The 22956-nt window shown below is 33.8% G+C and overlaps 2 long non-coding RNA genes across 3 annotated transcripts; both read left to right on the top strand.

Moving 5' to 3' along the window:
- The first annotated feature begins 1071 nt into the window (after positions 1-1071).
- On the top strand, positions 1072-4059 carry LOC131547740 (uncharacterized). Its single transcript, XR_009272995.1, has 4 exons — positions 1072-2826; positions 2947-3079; positions 3341-3405; positions 3709-4059. It is a non-coding gene; the product is annotated as an uncharacterized LOC131547740 (long non-coding RNA).
- Positions 4060-20022: 15963 nt separating this feature from the next.
- Positions 20023-22890, top strand: LOC131548679 (uncharacterized). Of its 2 annotated transcripts, XR_009273222.1 has the most exons (5): positions 20023-20047; positions 21437-21875; positions 21971-22215; positions 22346-22387; positions 22828-22890. It is a non-coding gene; the product is annotated as an uncharacterized LOC131548679 (long non-coding RNA). The 2 variants fall into 2 exon arrangements; XR_009273221.1 differs by having other exon boundaries at positions 22346-22890.
- The last annotated feature ends 66 nt before the right edge of the window (positions 22891-22956 follow it).

Genomic DNA, 22956 nt, shown 5'->3' with positions numbered 1-22956 from the left:
TCCCGCTTCACAATCACTTCAGCTGACCATTCTGTTAATTCTTTTATTTTGATCATATATGCATATCATATATTCTTGCTTATTTGTTTTCCACAAATTTATTCACAGACTCATTTATTCATATATTGTGTAAAACAATGACTGGCATGTAAAAGACCTATTTAGAGTGAATACATTCTTTGCTTTTATTTTGATAGCACAAACTGATTTATTATCTGAAACAATCCGGAGCCAGCTCCAAATGGACTGTACAAACCTCCAGAGGCTTGTGATTGGTTTATTTAATGTCATGGCGGGTGAAACGCCAAAATGAAGACGACAACTACATATATAATACATAATTAGTATACTTTAAGATTTAAAATATAGTTTAATTCAGTGATGAATTTTCATCAGCTGTTACTAAAGTTTTCAGAGTCACATCGATGTTGATTTATTACCAGTGTTGTATTGTTTTACTGCTTAGTATGTTTTGGAACCTGTGATATTTTGTTCAGGATTCTTTGATGATAAGAAAGCTAAAAAGAACAGCACTGATAATAAATCAACATTCTGGAATGATTTCTGAAGGATTATGTGACACTGAAGACCGGCTGATTCTGATTTGCATCACTGAATAAATTACATTAAAAAAACAACATTAAAAATCTTTTGAATGGCAGTGTGTGTGTGTGTATATGTATCTGTATACACACACACACACACAATTACATAAATTTATCTCATTATTGCGGTGCATTACGGGATGAAATGACTGCACTTGATAACATCCTCTTTGGTTTCAGACACCACTACAAATGGCTGTCCCCTATAGTGTCCTATAGGGGGCGATTTGGGACACAGCCATTTTTTAGTCTCCTTTTGGGTATACACTCTTCCCCTGCATGGTTTATATTTACTTAGCTGTGATTGTATTTGTCTGAAAGAAGAAAGTCATATACACCTAGGATGGCTTGAGAGTGAGTAAATCATATCCCTTTAAGAGTTAATACATACCTGTCTACAATCAAGTCCTGCTGTTGATTTCACCTCCATTTGTATATAATATATATAATATTCCTTCATAATATTTAATTTAAAAAAACAAAACAAAAACATTAACATCCCCTTCCCATTTTCTCTGATGACCATGTATATTGACACGAGAGCTGGATAAGTTGTTAAAAGGACTTCGTATCCTGTTACCCTTTGTCTTCTAGTAGTGGACAAAATTAGTATTATAGCTGTAATCTGTCATTTCTTCTGTTAAGATTAATCAAATTTGTTTAACTCTTTTTTGTACACTTTTAACAATAAAGGTTCTTTATTGGCATCGATGTTCCATGAAGAGCCTTGAACATCCATGGAACATTTCAAATGCAGAAAAGGTTCTTTATAGTCGAAAAAGGTACTTTAGATTTTTAAAATCTTCTTAAATATGCACTGTAAAACAATTCAACTGCAAGATTTTCAATTTACGAAACCTTTTGAGTCTCAAATACTAAAAAATGCTATTTTCTTGAAACTACATAAAAATCAATCCAACAAAATTACCCCAAACGTTGTCCCAGCTAGTCAAACACAGTTATCTGAACAAAGAATTTCATATTGTTGAAACATTAAGGCTTAGTGAGTTCCCAGCATGCATTTGCAGCATGAATAAATTATGCAGTTACTGTTATAGGATTATTGTTTTGCTGTTTGCTGTCTTCATTTCAACTTTTTTTTGTTGTTGTTTTGTCGTCATTGTTAGTTATTGTTGTACTGTGATGAAAAGAGCTCATCTTTTTAGCATTCGTTGGATGTCACCGTTCTTGAGGTTAGTGTCTAGTTTTGAGGCATAGAGTATGTTCAGCCAGTAATGTCCATTTCTTGGATAACTTAGTCTTGTAAGTTGTTTTACAAGCAAAGACTATGTTGTCTACATATTTAGACTAAGTTATCCATTAAGGTTAATCATTTGTAAATAAACAAAGTCGATAATGTGGTGACTTTTTACACATTCTTTTTTTTTCTTCCAGGAAACAGAAAAAACTTTATTACTTCAGCGACAGTAAATGTTTGTTTCAGTTGCTGTGACAAAAACATTTTCTATTAGCAAAATAAGACAACCAGCATTACATGAGCAAACTAATTTACACTGGCTAAACGAAGTATCTTTACTGAGAAGAACTAAAAAACTATTGTTGAGCGAACTCAAAAGTCTTACTGCATCAAGTTACCTTATTTTTATTTAATTTTTTTTCTCAACTATTTATTTTTTATAGTGTGGTTTATTTAAGAACTGGTCACTGAAAGGTTCTTTGAGGAACCAAAAAAATCCCAAAAACTTGGGGGGTGGGGGGGCTTATGTCCCTGATTCTGTATTGGGGTGATCATGGCTGATAAAGAAAGAAAGAAAGAAAGAAAGAAAAAGAATCTGCAGCATCCTTTTTGTTATAGATTTTGTTATTTGTTATTGATGTTATGAGAATAAAAATGAGAGACAGCTGATCCACCGAAGTTCAGCCAAAACTCACCCACTGAGAGAACTGGGTCTCTCTGCTCTACTGTCTCTGCTGTTCCCCCTCAGGAAGAGCAGGTGCATGACTGACACAAATATGTGTTTGTGTGGTGTTCTGTGCAACAACCTGTTTGACGAGTTTAAAGGAAACAACACGTAAATCTGGGTTGCGTAGTGGAAGAGGGGCTGGCCATCAGGAACATATATATATATATATATATAGTCTTAAAACCTTTGTTTACTGAGATCTGTGACTCATACTCGTGAATACTCAGTGATATAATAGGAATCTTCACATACAGAGAAAACAGAAGGCTGGATTTGTTTTCTTCACAAGTCATAAGGTAAGAATCTTTTTACATAAAACAGAAAAATTAATTAACTTTACACTTTTTAAAACTAACAATTAAAAAAAGAATAGGCTACAGTTCTATAAATTTTTATGTCATTCACACAACTGATAGCAAGAAACGTGAGGAAACAAACAGAAAAAGAGCGATATGGAGAGCAGAGAAGAAGAATGCCGTTCCTCCAGACCACGGGTGAATCGGTCTAATTTACTGCTAAAACAGGAGAGCATTGATAAAAGACCAAATTGTGAGTATGCTAGGATGTTGTAATACAATACAACAATTCACACTATGATTTTGTTATTGAAAAAAAAAACTGTTCTATTTGATATACTGTTAGTAATGCAAAATATGACAGAGATGGCATGTTCATTCCTGCTTACTTTCATGAGCTTCATGTACTTCAGTAGATGAGATTGATAACAATGTGGCTTAGCATAAAGTTAGCAAAAATGTCGATCCACCACATATAAACTGTGTATAAAGATAATCAAATGTATTGTTCCAGTTTCTCATGATTCTGGTGGTCCAGAACAGTGTCAGCCTGACATATCTGAAGAGGGCCGTGATAAGGTGAGATATGTGATGAGACCACTTACTATTGATTATGTCAGTTTTATGTCCTGAGTGTTGGCTGATTGTGGATGAATGTTTGTGGTAAACTGTTTTCTCCTCAGAGAGTGAGAACGTGACTGCAGTGAAGTCATGCTCTACCACTCAACATGGAGCTACCTGTAAAGTTGATAATTTTATTAGATGATAAACCCACACGTGACTCTGAAATACTGGAGATGCCTCCAGAGCGTCATGAATTCAGAAGCCACTGAACAGCCTTCTCTAGTCGATTCATGGGATCAGTTTTCATTCTCTTTACAGACACTCAGACATACTGCGACAGGAGAGGAGCAGCTGGAGGAACTTTGAGATAGAACAAGATCTTTGAGGAGATAACTTTACTTTACACATTAATACTTCTCACAGAATGATTGGGAAAGACTCCTGCTCTTACACATTACAGGATTTCAGATGCATGTTTGATGTGAAGCCCATGAATCAGTTGTTTTAAGCACCTCAGAGGATGATGCTTCACAGAGATAAACAACAGCTCTAAACACATCACTGAAACACAGTGAGACTCTTCAGGAATCTCTCAGCAAATGCATTGCTTAACTCTACTGGACTGTATGCTGTGATTTATTTGAATAAACGTGAAAATATGTAGTTTTATATGAATTTTCTGTTCATATTATTTCATACTCTTTTACAATAGATACATGATAAATGAAAAATGGGTAGTAATGCATTATATTTAATCAGATTGCAAAAATTAGTAACTATGTTATATTATAAATGTTTTATCTGCATCACTCCCTTCATATTTTACACCATGTAGATACAAATTGTGACCCACTCATCTGTTTGTGGCCAAAGCATAATTTATTAGATAATGTCTTTTCATGACAAAAAAATGATACATGTTACCGAACACTGTTGATGTACAGTAGTTATGAAACAGGTCTACTATGTACTCAATATAGGCCTATCTATGTGTATTTAATCAGAGTAAAAATATTTAAAGTGTTTCCTTTTTTTTATGCTATGAGATTCCTCCCAATTTAACAACCCATTTAACATGAATCATTTAGTGATTAGGCTATAAATCTTCACTTTTGGTATATTATTATCCTTCAGTAAGTTCACTAGTTAATATTTTTAAAGATTTTTGGAGTCATTGGGGCAATGAGCAGTCTTGCTCTGCAGGCCTTTGAGAAGAAAAAGGTTAAAAGCACAAAAAAACAACTATTATTTTATGAGGAAATCAACATTTGCTCATTAAAACAACAGAGCAAACTTCTCATTTAGCTTAACACAACCACAGCTTACTCAAATGACATCAAATAAACAATTACGTCAAAAGTAGCCTAATGTATAAGTTATAAAAATAGTCACATTATATTTGCCAAAACTGTCTTGTGTTTTGACTGCAATTCACTGACTGGAATTTAATTAATGTAATTTGTAATCAGATAAACACAGCAGCACTGAATATATAAGTCTTACTAAGTTGTCCTACCTGTTACGTGACCAGTGGTCGTGATAATAGCATTGTAAAGGGGTAAATAAAACACTTGGGGGTAAATAAAGCTGGTAAATATTCAGAGTACTCCGTGAAGTGCACTCAGCAGTGCTCTTGTCCTTCACGTTACAGTAAAGATCTCCTGATCTGATGCATCACTTCCGCCTAGTGGCGCATTATCGTAATGACATGATCGGTATGATTTAAGTGAAAGTGAATTGAGAAAGAGTAGCCTATTATGTTCTAAATTTATATTATATGACTGAGGATGAACACATTTTCACGACTTCATGCATTGCCTCCCCCTCATCTGCTGTACTGTCCAAGTGCTTTACATTCAGACACTCATTTAACTTTATTTATAAATCGTATAAAATATTTTAAAAAATATACAAATATTATTTTTATTTCAGATCATCAACATTTTAAATTGTTTTAATGTGCTGTTTTTTTTTTTTTTTATTTTTTTTTTTTTCTGCTTGTTAACAGAATTAAATATATTACATACAGTACAGTGTAAGTAAGTATTGGACCTCATGTTAGACTGCAGTTTGAACACTAGGGGGCGTATTACTGACACGTATTGGAAATACGGTACATGTGTATTATTGGTGAAGCTCAACAGAAAAGGCAATCTGTGTGATCTTAATTTTTCCTTATTATGTGGCCACTGAGCCATATAAAAACAAATGCAACTTCTGGGTGGCAGTTTTCCTCAATATGTCAAAAACAAACCGTTTACCGATGCATGTTTTAATAATTAGTACAGTATAAACTCTGGGAGATAATATTATTAAGGCCAGATTTTGTTTAAACAAAGTTCAAATGTTTGCCTATTTTACTCTATTAATGAAGTAATTAATTTGCCTATTAAACATTCTTGTTTCCACTAGGTGAAAAAAATAAAATAAAAAATGAAATCATACAGAGACAGATAAGTCAAATAACAAGTAAATAGTTTATTTTCAGTTCTCAAGTCATTCAAATGTGACCAAGTCAAGTCACTTGAACCTCTGTTCCTTCTCTCTGGAAAATCTTTTTATTGTGGGCTTTGCTTAATCTGTGCCTGGGAAACCAGCTCTCCTGGTGTATTTGAGGTCAAGGCATTTCAGGGCGTTCATTTAGAGACAAGCACACATCAAGCACAGACTTGTTTCTTTTAGTAATGTTTGTAGGTTCTGCAGAAGGGTGTGCGGCTCTTGGTGCAGGGGCCACACTCCTGTTCCTGCTGAACTGAGCCAGTAAATCAATACAACTGATATCAGCTCAGAAGGCACCGGAGCTCAGGTCCTGATCAGACACACAATGCTTATCATTTCACTTTTCTTTTTTTTTAATTACCAGGTTAGAAAGCCAACTTTTATCTTTTTGGGACTGTAATTTCTTAATGCAGTTTATTATATTATTACACTTTAAATCATGTTAATTTGCATCTTTAAAGCTGATGGTTAATGTTAAAGAACTCTGAGTGGGGCGGGGCTATCTGTTTGTTTGACCAATGGTAAACAGTGAGTATTTGGGAAACCTGTTTGAAAACAGTATTATTTTTGCAATTCTATTTAGTGACACTAGTGGTGCTGAAATTACACACTTTACCTTTAAGAACGATCATCTGGTTTGAATAAGAGATTTTCTCACACAAAGATAGCTTTAGCCACAGTCACATGGGAGCCGTTTCAGCTTTGGCACATTTCTCTGTTTTTAAGCAAGATTTATCATTACACATGTGTGTTTAATTATGACATTGAACATTTACCATCTTCGATTTATATAAGTTTGTTACTAATTATGTTTGGCTGACGCTAATACCTTCCTTGTTATCATTTTGAAAATTCTCTCAGCAGTTTATCTAACCTTATATTGATTACCTGCATGGCTTTCTTTGTACTGTGGGAAACAGAAGATTTTAATAAAGTTTAATGCTGCTCTTTTTCATACAGAGAAATATATGAACCACAGATTATTCAATATTCAGTTTTGATTGAGGAACAAGCCCATAATCTCATTTAATTCCACGTATTCAACCCACATGAATGCACGTCATTGCAAGTTTGCTTACTTCAGTGTACCAAACATTGATTTTGGATCGCTCATAACCACTTGTGATATACTAAGATTTAAAAGCGAAAATTATACTGGAACATTTTCAGTTATTGATCAATTTTGCTCTATTCATCACACAAAGCTATTATAGGGCTCCAAACTATTTGGATTATAGTAGACTACATACACTGTAAAAAGTGATAAATTGACTTAACTTTAAAAAATTGAGGAAACCCGTTGCCTTAAAATTTGTAAGTAAATGATCATTAAAAAAAAATAAGTTAATTGAATTGTGAAGTTAATAATTTTAAGGCAACAGGTTTCCTCCATTTTTTAAGTTAAGTCAACTTATCACTTTTTACAGTGTATGACTATGTTTCTTAAGTACACTTTAAAAATATATTTTAATAACTGTAATAATGTCAAAAAGTTTTACATTTAAAATGTATGCACATTATACATTAAATATTATGTTTTAATAAGCTTTTGTGCTTTAAAGAAGTATACTTATATTTGTATTTATATTTATATATATTTCATATAAATTAGTATATGTTTATTTTGAAATGTTGTCTATTGTACTAAAGAACATGCAAATTATCATTTTACCTGTAGTGCATTATTTCATATTACATTTAAGGTTAATATATTTTTTTTTTAAATGTACTAGACTGCAACTTCATCATTAAAATACATGACATGCAAGTTTCAAAAGAGATTACATTAATGTAGATTTTAGTTTACCATAATAAAGTAATTATGAAATTGCATACAAAGATATACCTAAATAAAGCACTCTAAAGTTCAGCTAACTGCATTTAATTTAAATTAAACTATAATACATTTTCATTTAATTGCAATAAAAATTTGATTACATACCCGAAAACATTACATTCAGTTCACACCTAAGTATATTAATTTAAATGATATTATATCCATAATAAGCGTCTTTTTTAAAAGTATGCTAAAGTGTACTTGTTTTTTACAAGGGTATATACATATATTATCAGTATCTTTGCCATGATGGCACATATACAGGACATAAGACTTTCCAAGAGAAAAAAAGCTGCAGTTTCTTTCCAGGTGAAGAACTTAGCCACTGTGAACAAAAAAGCAAACCGTGCACGTTCACCAATCAGCTAAGCTCTGCACCCGCTCAGAACCACTTCACAAATGCAGTTGTTTTTCTGTCCGAGTAACACCCTAATGGAGTTCCCCTTTCTCATTCTGCCATGTCAGCTGCCCTTTTTTCCAAAGTTCCTCCATTTTTTGTCCATTTCCTCATGAACTCTTGGTAAGGCCATGGCAGTGTGGTAATCCCTGGCAATGTGATTTTTCACTACAGTCACAAATCAGCATGCCAGGAACCCACACAGCCACAACAAGCCGGTAACCCCCGCCGTCCCACCCCAGCTCCTGCTTCTCCCATGCTTGGCTTAACTCTAGGTATTTCCCTAATTATCCACTACACCCAGATAAGAAACTTGATGCAATTTTCTCTCTAAAAAGGCAAGAAAGATAAGGGTTTTGAAATGAACAGTTAACATCACTTTTTGCATTCAATAAGATTAATTTGCGGTCTTTGTGAGGCAGATGTGAAGAAGAGGTGAGAAAAAGATGTAAATCTAAAAAAGTCTCTTGTTGCATTGGGAAAAAGCCTGTTGTCTGAAGTTGTGTATCTTTTTTTTTTTTTTTTAAATACTATGCCAGAGTATAGTGATGTTCTCTGATGGTAACACCATACCAACACAGAACCAAAAATTGTATTTGCATGGTACTCTGAGGCACTTTAAGAATACTGCAATATTACCATGTCAGGAAAATCATAGCTATTTTGTAATATGTGGTGCAGCAGTATATGTGCAATTTGAATCTCTTCCATGTGGGCTGTTCAGGTTTCACAGTTTAGTATGCAACCCTTCATTTATGCATTTACTTGCCACCCAAGTAGAGTGAACTTGATTAATTCATTTTAAGTAATTTTAAGAAATCATTAGTCATATGCAATCATGTGAAAATGTTAAAACGCCTTTGAAGGATGTTTTATGAAAACCCATTTCCTATGACGTCCTCCATTTGGCTTTTCTCTTTATCTGATGTTTCTCATATAGCTAAATTAAGTAATTTGCTTTACAATATGTGGGAAAGGAAATGAAAAGGTTTGACGCCACATGAAACAAGGATGGGTCAAACAGACTGCATCAAATTCTTGCAAAATAAAGTGCAGTCTGGTGTGATGTGGAGTCCATAAGCCTCACAAACGCCAAAGAAGGACTGTAACTCTCCAGTCTTAATATTCCTTGCTCTTCTGAAATGTGCAGCGATCCATGCCAGGAGGATAGTCCAGCGAGGTTATTAAGCTACAAAACAAAATATATATATATATAAATTAGAACTGAATGTCAAATTCAAATCTAAAAAATAAAATAAAAATGGTAATAATCAATGTTGGGGGTAACACAAGTTACGTAATCAGATTACTTTTTTCAAGCAATTAGTAATGTAACAAATTACTTTTAAATTTTAAAAGAACTGAGTCAAATTCAAATCTAAAAAAATAAAAATGGTAATGTAGGCGGTAACACATTTCAAGTGACGCATGTTATGTAATCAGAGTACTTTTTTGAAGTAACTTGTAAAGTAACAAATTACTTATGAGTTTCTTTTTTAAATAAGTAACACAAGTTACTTTGCTTTCCCATTTATTCACTTACAGCTCTCCTGTCTCCTGGGATTGATGCACAGAGGCACTTCCTTCGGTCTGAGGCTTATTCATTTCACTTTTGATGTGAAAAGAGCTTTACAATTGCCAAAAATATGACTTTTGGTTTGTTTGTTTTTTGGTTATTAAAATAAATCAAGCTTAGTTGACAAAAAGTAAAGCAAAAGTAATGTAATACATTGTTTTCCATAAAAAGTAACACAATTAGTGACTTTTTTATGAAGTAAAACAACATTGTAATGCATTACTTTTAAAAGTAACTTTCCTCAACACTGGTAATACTAACAATAATAATAAATACTTATTTTAATTTTTATAATGTTCAGTAGTGTCCTCTGTGCATTTCCCCCTTTTTAAAAAATAGAACAGTGAATAATATAAAATAAAATGGAAAAGTAAATAATCTCATTCCATTTTCTCAATTTTTATGAAAATTGTAGTGCTATGATAAAACTAACTATGCTATGTGATAGCTTAATGTGCCCTAAATCTGCAACCTTGGTACTTACAAACTGGTGCTCAAGAAAAAATAAATATTGCTATGCAGTTATGTTTCGCCGAATTGGTGGATATTTATATGTACGATTGATATTTATGATATTTATTTGTACGATTCATACGCCACAGTGACAGTTAGGGGTTGACGTTTTTTTAATATAAAAATCATGTTTTCGTACATTTTACAAATTCAAACAAATTGTAAAATTTGTAAAATAATTAAACTTTCCAGTGAAATAGGCCAAGCAAAAATCATTGAATCGCGTAGAAAAATAAGAGCAACCAACACTAACAACTACAATTACAGTTGAAAATCTGAGTATGATGTTCATAATTCCAGCTGTGTTGTTACAAATTCTGGCATAATTTTTATTATAGGCAACAATTTTCATATATTAGCCAACACAATCTCGTGGTAATCGTAACTATTTTATGTGCTGGCAAACTGGTTGCTACTTCATGTGAATTTGTATGATCTCATGCATATGTTTTCATACAATCTGCTTATGCCCTGCTGATGCTTATGTTCAGAGGTGGACCTTCATGCTTACTTTTTCTAAAAATCATACGTTTTTGTACAATGCACATCGTACAAATTCATACTAAATCGGCACCTTGAAAGATGAGGTTGGGTTGCTATTAGCACTATAGGAACATGTTTATTGCTAAAAAGCGACAGATCCTGTCCCAAACGTATTATATTCATTATATAATAGATCTTACAATATTTTTGTTTGATCTCCTGAGGCAGACAGCCAACATTTTCTGAAAGTTAAGCATGTCTTTCACTGATACTGATCCTTATTCTCGTTCCAGCTGAGCTCTTTTATTTCTCAGCTCTTGACAGATATTGGGGTAGTGTGCTTCATCTGTGTGGCTTTGAGTGCAGTCCAGATTGTCTTTCTGAGGACATGACCTGTGGGCTTTGTTTGATAAGAATCTGTAATACTGTAATAATGTCATTATTGTGTCTGGAGCAGCCCCTGATTACAGAGGCTAATCAAACACTGCTTCCGTTCCACTTTGTGCAGAGTAATGCGGGTGTGGAGGGGTGTGAGTGAAGAAACGGCCTTCTGTCCTCAGCAGAATAGGAGGAATATTACATTACGTGATACACTGTGCATGTGGCTGTTTCCTGCTCTTCCGTATCATTAGTAATATCATTACTGATTATAGCTATCTGTATAGTAACTTCACTTGATACACATTTAGACTATATTTAGATTCGAGACTAGAAGGGTTTTTCCCTTAACACAAAATAATTGCAATTCGTTCGCAAATTAGTGGCTAAATTGTATGTTTTCATATTTGTATTTGCTTACACATATGTAATTGTTATGTTTAGAGGAGTACCATAACACTTATTTATATATATATATATATATATATATATATATATATTCCTCAACTATACTTTCATCCTCCAAGCAAAAATCGTTCAATTACTTTGAAAAGTAATATCAAGCAAGACTAATAACTATGCTTGCAGTTGCAAATCTGAGCATAATGTCCCCAGTTCCAGCTGTGTTGTAACATTTTTTATTTTTTTTTTATCATTGGTACTCTTCACCTCATATTTTGTTTAGCTGTGCAATGTGATGCAAGAGAATTGCTTTAATGTGAGATGATTTATGAGCAATTGCATTACAGACAATTTTTACGGTTGTCAGTCACCATGGATTTATGAAACTATAAAGCCATCTGAGAGCTGTCTGCCAATTTTACTTTTTTTCACTAACCACAAATTTGAACAGAAAGGTTCAGGGTCCTGGAGGAAAGTCTCATTGCTCAAATGTTGCTCAAGAGACAAACAGGAGTTCTCAGTTAAATATCAGTTGTATCTAAAACAGCAACAAATAAAACAATTGTCGACATATACTAGAAGATTATAGATATACATATATTTGAGTTCACATTGAAAACTTCTGAAGCCTTGCAGACATACAGTCTTTTTAAGAAAATTTAAGAAATCTCACTTGTGATTTTTGTATTGTGTTGAACAAAATTACATATTTAATTACAATAATTTAGCAATATAAATGTAAGCCTTTTCCTCACACAAAACTATAAAAAATAAATGGTGTATGAGTTCTTTTGAAACAGTTTTCACTCAGAAAGTGCTTATAAATTTCACAAATAATTACAGCGAAAAGGCAATTAACACAATAAATTAACACAAATTATGTATTTTCTTGTAAAGTATTAATAAACCTCAATAAACATTGTTATATTTACAATTTAGAAAAAATAAATAAATAAATAAATAAATATATATATATATATATATATATATATATATATATATTGCATATCTTCAGAAGAATTGCAATATACTCACACTTTTCTGTTTTTTTTCCTTTTTCTTTCTTTTTTTGGGGGTCACTGCAAAACATTACAGGTTAAAGAGCCACATGAACATTTTTCAAAAATTCTCATTTTGGGTTCTACATTTAAAAAAAAAAAAAACTGTAAAAAACCTAATAACTAACAGATTAAAATACATAAATCACTTGAGATAGTGAGTCTCCATCCAGGGTTTGATAGTTCATACATGCTTTTGGATATAAGAGACACAAACTGGGCCCCAAAACATCTCACTCATGACCTCCACACATGATCCTTTGTTATTCTGCCTTTCAGCGGCCCTCGCTACCCTCACCGAAGGTTTTTCTGATGGCCTGTCCTGGGAATTAATGACTGCTAATGAACAAGGGGGGCCAAGGCCAAAGCAAAGTGGTAGGAAATGATCTGAGAAATTACAGTTCCTGTCTCTTGGTGCCTCCATTACCAGCGTGAACGTGCACCCTCTGCACTCTCTGTACAGGGAAACAACACTGATCCTCCCCCATCAAGCCCACTCATCCTGAACGCATAACAGCCCAGACCCCTCACTCAACCCCGGTCTAACCGTATCATGTGAGAGAGCTGAGATTAGAGGACTTGGCCCCTCGTTCAAAGCAGAAAAACAACATTGCCTCTCTGGCCACGAGTCAAGCGTGCCAGTTTAAATTAGAGCGCAGCCTCTCACACTTGACATTTAGTGTGGCACAGTATATCTTCACCTTATTTCCACCTCGCCCCCTCCTGAATAAGTCCACACCCCCCTGAGTCTTATTAACACACATTTGGACTGGATTACTCATTAGACTGCTTGAATCAGCATGACTTCACTAATGGTTTTATGTTCTCTTAGAGGTTGGTAAAGAAGTCTTTACAGCCACTGCTGTAAGTTTTAACTGTTGGTGGGATGCCACCCATGCGAGACCAAGGCCTATGTCTTAAAGGGTGCGGCTGGTCCGGGCCTCGTCAACATCTGAACTCATATTAGAAAAGGAAAAAAAATGATGTCTTTTCTTAAAGCTGAGATTCATTTTAAATGAATGATGTTTAGATATTGGTTTTCTATTTGTGCTGTCTCTTGTGAAAAAAAGTGCACTTGATCGTATTTAACGTGCACTTGTAGTTTACTTAAAATCTTAAAAAATATATATTTATAAAAATGTACTTGAAAATAATATATCAATGAAATAAAAGGCAATTGAAGAGAGTATACAGTACTGTGACTAAAATGTCAAAATAAAAGTTTTATTTTAAAGGACATTTTAAATCTTTATTTTTTAATAATATTTTGTCATGTTTTAAACAAGTACACTTATTTTGATGCGTTGACTAACATTCTTAAGCACATGTAAAGTACTAAATTATAATTTTAACCGTAGTCTATTATTCAATATTACATTACAAGTTACATTTTTAAAGTAAAAATTGCAACATCATTAAAATGTGTAATTGCAGACGTATTTAAATACATGACATACATTAAAAATAACAAATACTTGTCAGTAAATTTGACAGTAAGCTTTAACCATATTTCAAAGACAATAAAAGTAATTATGAAATTACATATAAAGATGTGCTTAAGTGCTTCACTGGAAAGTTCAGCTAACTGCATTTAATATCAATTTTCATTCAATTACAATTAACACACAATTAAGTGTGTGAAAACATTCAATTCACAGATTCTTTTAAAGTATATTATGTCTGTAAAAAGTCAATAAATGAAATCAAAGTTTCCTTAAAGATGCATGGTAACCATCTGCCACCATGGACATATTCATATAAACAATTATTGATTAGTTTACATCACACTGAAATGGCAGATGCTTATAATAGGATTTAGAAATACTGTACATTAAAATACCAGACATTTAAATGATAAACAATATGCCATAAAATCCCAAAGAAAATATTCTTTCATAGGTTAGATGACATTTATCGTCAATTTTGACTTAAATATTTATCTTAAAATAACTTATGTGAAATAAAAATGACTTTAAATTCATATTTGATCCAGATTATTGGTATCTTGAGCACATTTTGAGATACTGTCGAGATTTCACTGGAATCCTTGATGACATTATACTGGCTTTTCTTTCCCTCAGGAGAGAAATATGAGAAGCATGAAACTTAAGAAAACATCTCAGTTTGCTCTCAGTATCATTTCTAACAAGCAACTATCTAACAGTTTGTCATTTTACTTTCCTCTGAGATATAACTGAGTACTAGATTCTTTAAAAAAAACCTCTGCGTACATCACAAAACAGGAATCCTTACCTTTTTATAGCCTCTTTTAGCTTCTCCGGGATCAAAGCAGAACAGACTGCCTAACAGAGACAAACTAGAAGAGTGGATCGTAGAATCCGAAGGAAACTCCCCACTGTTTATCCCTGACTGGCTCGGCCAGTCTTCAACATCATCCCTTCATACCGCTCATTATAGCCTCAGCCCACTCCGGTTTCACAGAGACGCTCCAGCATCCAGCAGTGTGTGTGTGTGTGTGTGTGCTGGAGGAAACTGGCAGTAATCCTGTAAAAAGTTCCTCGACTCTGAGCCTTACTGTAATCAAATGCGGTCGATAGATGAGGGGCTCATAAAGGAGAACATGAGCTTTACTCATCGCTGCTTTCCCTGCCAGTCCCACCCTTTTGTCTGCTGGATGCCAAGCATTGCTGCTCTCTGCTACTCTGCATTTCTCCCTCCGAAGGTTAAAGTTAGAAATTTAAACAAACCCCTAATTTCACTTAATAAACTTTGGTGTGCAATTCATCCTGCACCATTTATGCAACAGATACATCATGCTACTTGTTGACAAAAAGTGTGCTATTAAGTTTCTAAGTGATGAAATTTTCAGTATATGTCTGGCGTATGATAAAACTTATCCAATAGATTTACTTTGAAGGAGAGACCAGCGTATCGTAGAGACTTGGAGCAGTAAGCAACCATCAATTATTGCCTTATAACTAACTGCATAGCAACACCCTGGGAACCATCCGAAACACCTTGAAACCTAAGCTTCAAAATCTAGTTGGTGTTATTGTAGCAGACTTGTAGTCCAGAGTGTGACGAAAAGCTAGCAGGAGCCTGAAGCCTAATCATGTGTGTAATGTGTAACCTGAGCACTATTGCATTCACCAACTCATCTTATCTGTGCTTTTATGTAGTCATTGTGCAGATCTTAATCCTGTGCACAAAGAGTAATAAGAGCTTTGGACACACAGTAACATCATATCCTGTTGTGTTCGGAGAATACTCTGACTCTAATGTGGATTCATTACACGTTCTGCCTCAGAGCTCAGTTCATCACCTGAATACAGTGCAGTGGATCACAATAGAGCCAGTGTATGGGTATTTCACAAATATCACAAAGCTTGTTTGCCAGTGTACAGCATGTCCACTATCATAGGGTGTTGAGAATGGGTGCCAGGGTGTTGCTATGCAGTTGCTAGGGTGTTCTGGGTGGTTGTTAGGAGCTTGCTGCTTGCCAAGTCAAAAGAGCCCATACCCAAGTGAATGATGTTCTTGTTGACAGATATGGGAAGTTTTCACCCATTTTATCATCATAAAAATCTTACAGGTTAGAAATGTAACCTCTTCTAAACAAACTGGAAACTCTGAAGTATCATTCATATGTAGCACAAACTGCGCAGGATGAGTTTAGCGGCAAATATCACCACAATTTCAAATCTTAAATGGGTCAATAAATAAAGAAATTGAATTTATTTATTTTTTAACTGTAGTTTAAAATGCATGTGATAGCTTTATTTTCATGTAGGTTTTGTATGGTTTTAAAAATAATTCTGTGTAATTTTCAGCAAAAATTAAATAAAATAAAAAATTATATTTAAATTAAATTATTATTATCATCATCGTTATTATTATTATATTGATGCTAAAGTGTCATTATGCATATTGGCAAAAAAAAACTATGTTTAGTTTTAAATATTTTTAAACAATTTTGTTGTTGTTAGTTATTTAGTTTTAAGTTTAAAAGGGTAAAAAGTATATTTTACCAATATCATGATTATGAATACATAAATAGCATTAATCACATTTTTTGAGTGTTTTAACATAGGCCTAATGTTACAGCCTGAACTAAGCCTGCCTTGCCATAAAATGGTTAAATTATCTGATATTATATCTGAGAGTTATTGACAATAACACAATAATGATAATAAAATACTATGTGAAACTACTTCTTCATTTGTAACTAATTTAATTCTATTCGATTTGTGTTCATCATGACTTCCAAAAAATACCAAAGCACATTCAGAAATGAAAATAAATTTGATAATAGAAGAACTGTAAGGCACTATATGTATATATATATATATATATAAATTACCTTTTGTATGTAACCTATTTTTAAATAAACTGATAGTGCCCATCAAAAAAAAAAAAGAGTATCATGTATATGTATATGTCATGAAAACTGACATTTCTGGCTGTACAAGCTCAATTTTACACAGTTGCGTTATGAAATGATTCAAGGCACTGATAAAATATGTGCTTTAGCATGCAATACAGTAAACATCTATGGTGTGTTTTTTCTTTCATGTCGACTACCTTTGAGTAAGTTAAAGGTAGTTAAGCTGTTAACATGATTACTAGCGAAACAATAAGAACACATTCGCTTTAATGGCACACACATTTGAAGGAAACTCTATCGCCCCCTTGAGTACTGGAGTTTGTTACCTCCACAGTGTTAAACAGTTCATTCAAATCATTTTGTAATAGAACACAAGAACATACATTTACATTAGAAGGTAACGCAAAACCGGTCCTTACCACTCCTTGCCAAATCACATTCAAATTCAAAAGCTGATTTAATTAAAAATCCAGAAATCCACCATGAATAAGGAAAACCTTGACCTAGTGACTTAATCAGATCAGAGAATGGAGAATGGGGCGCCTGACGCCTCCGTGTCGTCCTCTAAATCGGGCTTTATGAGTTTGCATTGTGCTGTTTGTGCATTAATCTTACCCCACAACAATTCAATGAGCGATTTGTTGCCGTGTCCTATGTGACACAATGCGTCTCATTCACCACCCGCTCCCTGTGTGGGAAGTTCTGGCCGATCTCTGTCTCTCTCTCTAACTGTCCTGAGTGAGTACCAGGCAAATAGATCCTTTCAGTCTTTATACCATTGCATCAAACATTCATTGTTATTTCAGTTACATTTGTGTACAAGATGTTTATCACGCTCACGGATTTAATCACCATTGTTTATAAAGTCAAAGTTTGATGAGTAAGCTGCAATGTCATTGATTACGAACAAAGTCAGATTACGATTGTTTGTTTGCCACTGGAATAAATCTCATTCTAATGAACCAATATCTCCAAAGCACAATGAAAACTTGGTAATGCATTCCTTTAAATTGATGACTTCAAACGTCTGGTATTCCCATCCTGCCACTGCCACAGACGGAGGGCAGACCAGTGGGCGTCTTCCAGAAAGAGCTGCACCCAACGCCAGACCATGTAAGGCCAGCCAACGTGCCCAAAAATAAATATCAAAGATCACTGGGAGAGGGTGGGAGAAATGGATGTAGAAGGAGAGAAAGAAACAGAGCCTCGCAGATGTTTTCAACTCGTCAGGAACGCCGCCGCTCGGCCGTGGATGCGGTCCATATGTGCTTCTGGCTGTATGTGGAGGATCACAGAGCATTTTTGTCTGTCTGCATGCAGCAAAACCCCAGTGTAGTTAATGGGATCGCCCCACTCTACCGCCACTTTGCTCTTCTGCTTTGATAGGCCATGTGGGCCGCCTACTTTAATGTAGTTAGTCTGACCTTCCTGCAATTTCAACACTTGGCACATTAAAATAACAAAGTCCAGATGTCTGATTAACGAGAGCCACCATCCCCTTTCAGCCTTTGCACTCTATTCAACCGAAGACATGCAATACAGTTAATTGCTGGAAAATATGGTGCTTTGAAAGAATGATGGTGACATAGAAGGGACTATTATCCCATTAAGTGAAGTCAGTTCACTTGGCATGCAATATCTGGCTAAAAGCTGTTGGCTAATCTGTCATTCCAATATAATTTTTAATATAACATAATAAGGAAAACATTGCTTTAGCATGATTTATATGCAAACTACAATGTATGGACACTACTGAAAAATAAGTGTACTTAATAGTATTGAAAGTGCACTTATAGTTTACTTCAAAAAGTCAGTTTAAAAAAAAACTGCAAGTATACTTGCATATAATATTACTGAAATAAAATGTCACTTTAATGCATACAGAGATGCAGTTGACTTTAACGAATTTAAGTAGACTTTTAAAAAGTGCACTTTGTAATAATGTCAAATTAAAAGTTTGACTCTAAAGTTTCTTTTATCAGGCTTTAAAGAAGTACACTGATCTGAAGCACATTTTTGGTTAAACTATAGTGTGTTATTCATTTAAAGTAAATATATTTACTGTACTAAATTACAACAAATATGTAATTAAAAATATATTTAAATACATGACATACAAGTTTTAATAGAATTGACATTAAAGATGTATTTTAGTTTGCCATAAATGTTTGTCAGTACATTCAGCAGTACAATTTGACCATATTTCAAAAACAATATAAGTAATTATGAAATGTTCTTAAGTCATACCTAAGTGGGCCAAAAAGCATTTTATAGTTCAAATAATTGCATTTATTATAGATTTACACTGTAAAACATTTTCATTCAATTATAATTAATATGCAATTAATTTTCTGAAAATATAACATTCACTATGCACTTATATATTGTTTTAAAGTATATATTTTCCAATAACAACTAAAAGCAAGCTAAAGTATACACAAGGGGTTAAATGTTGGCTTCTGTAAAGCTTTGGTTATCTTTGATTGTTTCATGTTCAAATTATGCACTTGTTTGGGTGGTGTAGAAACTATAAAGTTTATTTTTTTTCATTGAATCATATTGTTTGTGTAAAGTAAACCTCTTTGTGTAATTTGTTCTCTACAGTGTGTAGTCAAATGAACTACCCAGGCAGACAACAACACACATGCAATAAGGTAACATATACTAAGTGGAAAGAATCGTAAAAAATCTGACAAGACAAAAATGTAATAATTAAATCATTTGAGAGGCTAAGATTTTACCAGTTTTAGGCCTGACACAAAGCAGAGAACGTACAGTACAACATCCCTAACTCTGGAAAATCATTTTAATACTTGGTTTTAAATGGCTGCTGCTTTTAGATACTGTAACTACATCATCAGCCAGCAAGGAAGAAATGCTAAATTTCTTCTAGTTTACTTAAGCACTGTCTCACCCCCCTATTATAATACTGCACAAGCTATTTCATATGTCCCAGCCAGGCTGAGGAAAAATAGGGGCCAGGTCAGGGAGTTGTTGAATATGCAATCGCAGTCTTATGATTTCTCATTCACTGGATGTGAATGCATGACATTCTCTCCTTTCACGTGGGAAATAAGTGCCTGAAATAAACGAGAACTCATGCGGCCATCTAGTGCTGAGTATTGGAATTACATCAACATTTGCAGGACAACTCCTCTACGTACAAAAAGTCAGTATTCAACGAAAAAACTTCACTAACTCTCGGAATTAGTGAAAAAATGTTTTAATGCACAGTATCTATTAACATTCTTAGATTAGAGAGCATTTAAAGGAAGTTTTGTCATGACAAAAAAAAAAAAAGTCTTTTAAATGCTCTCTCAGAATTAGTGAAAAATGTTTTTAATGCACATTATCTATAAACTTTCTTAGATTAGAGTTTTGTCATCTTTTAAATGCTCTCTAATCTAAGAAAGTGTATGCATAACTCAACCTCGTGTTGTTTTATTTCAGAAAATAAATATTAGGCCATTCTGCATCTGTTAATTATTTTTATGTTAAGATGTAAAACATGTATTACATTTTATACCATAAAATAATTTTATATAAAATTTTAAAAGTAAACCGAAGTGTCTGATTCTATATGACGACACAATTGAACCACCAGCAGCGTTCTAATTCAAAACAGTTGAAAAAATAAATAGTTCAGCCGTGAAACTCTAGATGGCGCGAGCTGACGGGATGTTAAAGGGATAGTTCACCCAAAAATGAAAATTCTGTCATCATTTACTCACCCTCAAGTAGTTCCCAACCTGTATGAATTTCTTTGTTCTGCTGAACACAAAGGAAGATATTCTGAAGAATGTTGGAAACAGAGCATTTCTGGGGCACCATTGACTTCAATAGTGTATTTTTTCTCCTACTATGGAAGTCAATGGTGCCCCAAAACAGCCTGGTTACAAACTTTCTTCAAAATATCTTCCTTTGTGTTCGGCCGAACAAAGAAATTCATACAGGTTTGGAACTACTTGAGGATGAGTAAATGATGACAGAATTTTCATTTTTGGGTGAACTATCCCTTTAACGTAACTGATGATATTCAGAGAGTTAAACGACTTGGCACAAGCTGATTGGTTCATGCTGGACATGCAGCCAATGAGCTTAATGCCTTGCATTTATATAGCTGGCTAGTAGCCACTGAGATTCCTGCAGCGCGCTTTCAGAGTTCTCTGAAGTCCTCTACTTTCCCCAGCTCCACCTGTATAGATCTGCTACGGGTTATTTTACATGCTATTGTGCAGCAGTAGTATGTCTTAAATACTCACGGCACCGTATCGCCATATGCACTGGCAGTAGCAAGTTCCTGTGCTTGCTTGCAGCAGCAGCAATAATCTACAACTACAGCAATAACCAACAGCAGCAGCAATTCAGCAGCAGTGTAGCAGATCTATTCCGCCAAGACCAAATACATTAACATTGTCATATCCATCACCATGCTAAACTTTTCCGAGAGTTGTCATGACTGAAATAAAAATAAATCGCACGGTACAGTATTTCTCCTACATCAGTTTTTGAAATATTTTTTAAAAATGTTTATGTAGAGTATTTGTTTTTATTTTAGGTCTCATTAAATCTCCACTTAACAACTGGATTTGAAGATGAACCTCAACAGGAACCAAATCAAACAAATAAGTTATTTAGATCTTTCTGTTTTGAATATTTAATATTTAACTGTGAAAGGTTGACAAAACACATGTTTTAGTGCAGTTCACTTGAGTAAGTAGTGGGGAAAATAATGATAAACACATAAAGTTTTAATTACATTTAGAGTTCAGTAAATAAGAAGGGCTATGGGGACTTTTATAGGGAAAAAACAGTACTTCATTAAGTGTTACATTGTCATACAGAATGTGCATACGATATCCTAACAGAAAACTAATGAGCTCAAGAGGCAGATCATGTATTGTCATTACACTGTCTGGTTGTTGCAAGAGGAAACAGTGAGGTAAAATAAAACTCTGGTGAATGCCGGATTAAAAACTCAAATAGGAAAAGCACAGGTGAGTCATGTTTATCAAGCATCTCTACTGTATGTACAACCTGTAGTTTGAAAAGATAGCTACTGTTACTGTATATCTTTTATAATTCATTACAGTAGCAACTGCCTTCACGATGCAAGAGGAAACACAGCCTTTCAGTTAAGGTCAAATAAACTCTGGTGAATGCTAGATTAAAAACTCAATAAAAACAAAGGATAGTAATATTTTTCAAGTTGAAGTTTCAGATCTGCTGTATGTTTTGTTTAGTTTTTTTGTCATTTATGTTATGTTCTCTGCCTGGATGTTGCAAGAGGAATCATCTTCTGGGAAAAAAAAGAAGAAAAAAGAAAAAGAAAAACAGGTATGTGCCAGATTGAGAACCCTAAAATAAAAATGATAACCGTGGGTAAGTGATATTTTTCAAACATTTCTATTGCACAACTTAAAGTTTAATACGCACTGTATTTGTTTCTTATTCATCATTACAACAGAGATGTTCACTGCCCTTATGTTGTGAAAAGAAACACTGTCAGGTAAAATATAAATGTGGTAACAAAAACAAAACAAAAGGAAAACAATCACAGGTGAGTAATAGAACATCTGTTGTACAACCTGAAGTTTGGTTTGATACTAAAACTTTTCTCATTCACTAAATGTCAACTGCTAGGATGTTGCAAGAGGAGATTCACTTAACTTATTTTTTTAATTATCATTTACTTAAAGTTTTAAGGCAACGGGTTTCCTCAATTTTTTTAAGTTAAGTCAACTTAGCACTTTTTACAGTGTGTCTTTCAGAATCTTTGTTACAAACCTCTTTAAAGAAATTACACTATTTATACATGTAGTTGTTTATAGGCTACAGTAAAAAAAAAAAAAGAATAAAGTAGATATTAACAGAATTTTTGTAATCATTTATGTAACCATTTATTTCTAAAAGTGGTGTTATGTTTTTGACTTACATTTCCATTTTTAGGTGACACTTCTGTATCAATCTGTATTAAACATGCCTGTAAAACTGTGCTGAAGCTTTTAGCGGGTATGTTTTTAACACACACACACAGACATATATATATATATATATATATATTCAGAATGTTCAGAA

The sequence above is a fragment of the Onychostoma macrolepis genome, chromosome 10 (genome assembly GCF_012432095.1).
Source record: "Onychostoma macrolepis isolate SWU-2019 chromosome 10, ASM1243209v1, whole genome shotgun sequence".
NCBI classification, from domain to species: domain Eukaryota; kingdom Metazoa; phylum Chordata; class Actinopteri; order Cypriniformes; family Cyprinidae; genus Onychostoma; species Onychostoma macrolepis.
The sequence above is the reverse complement of the archived record's forward strand: the minus strand, read 5'-3'. Positions and strand labels throughout refer to the sequence as shown.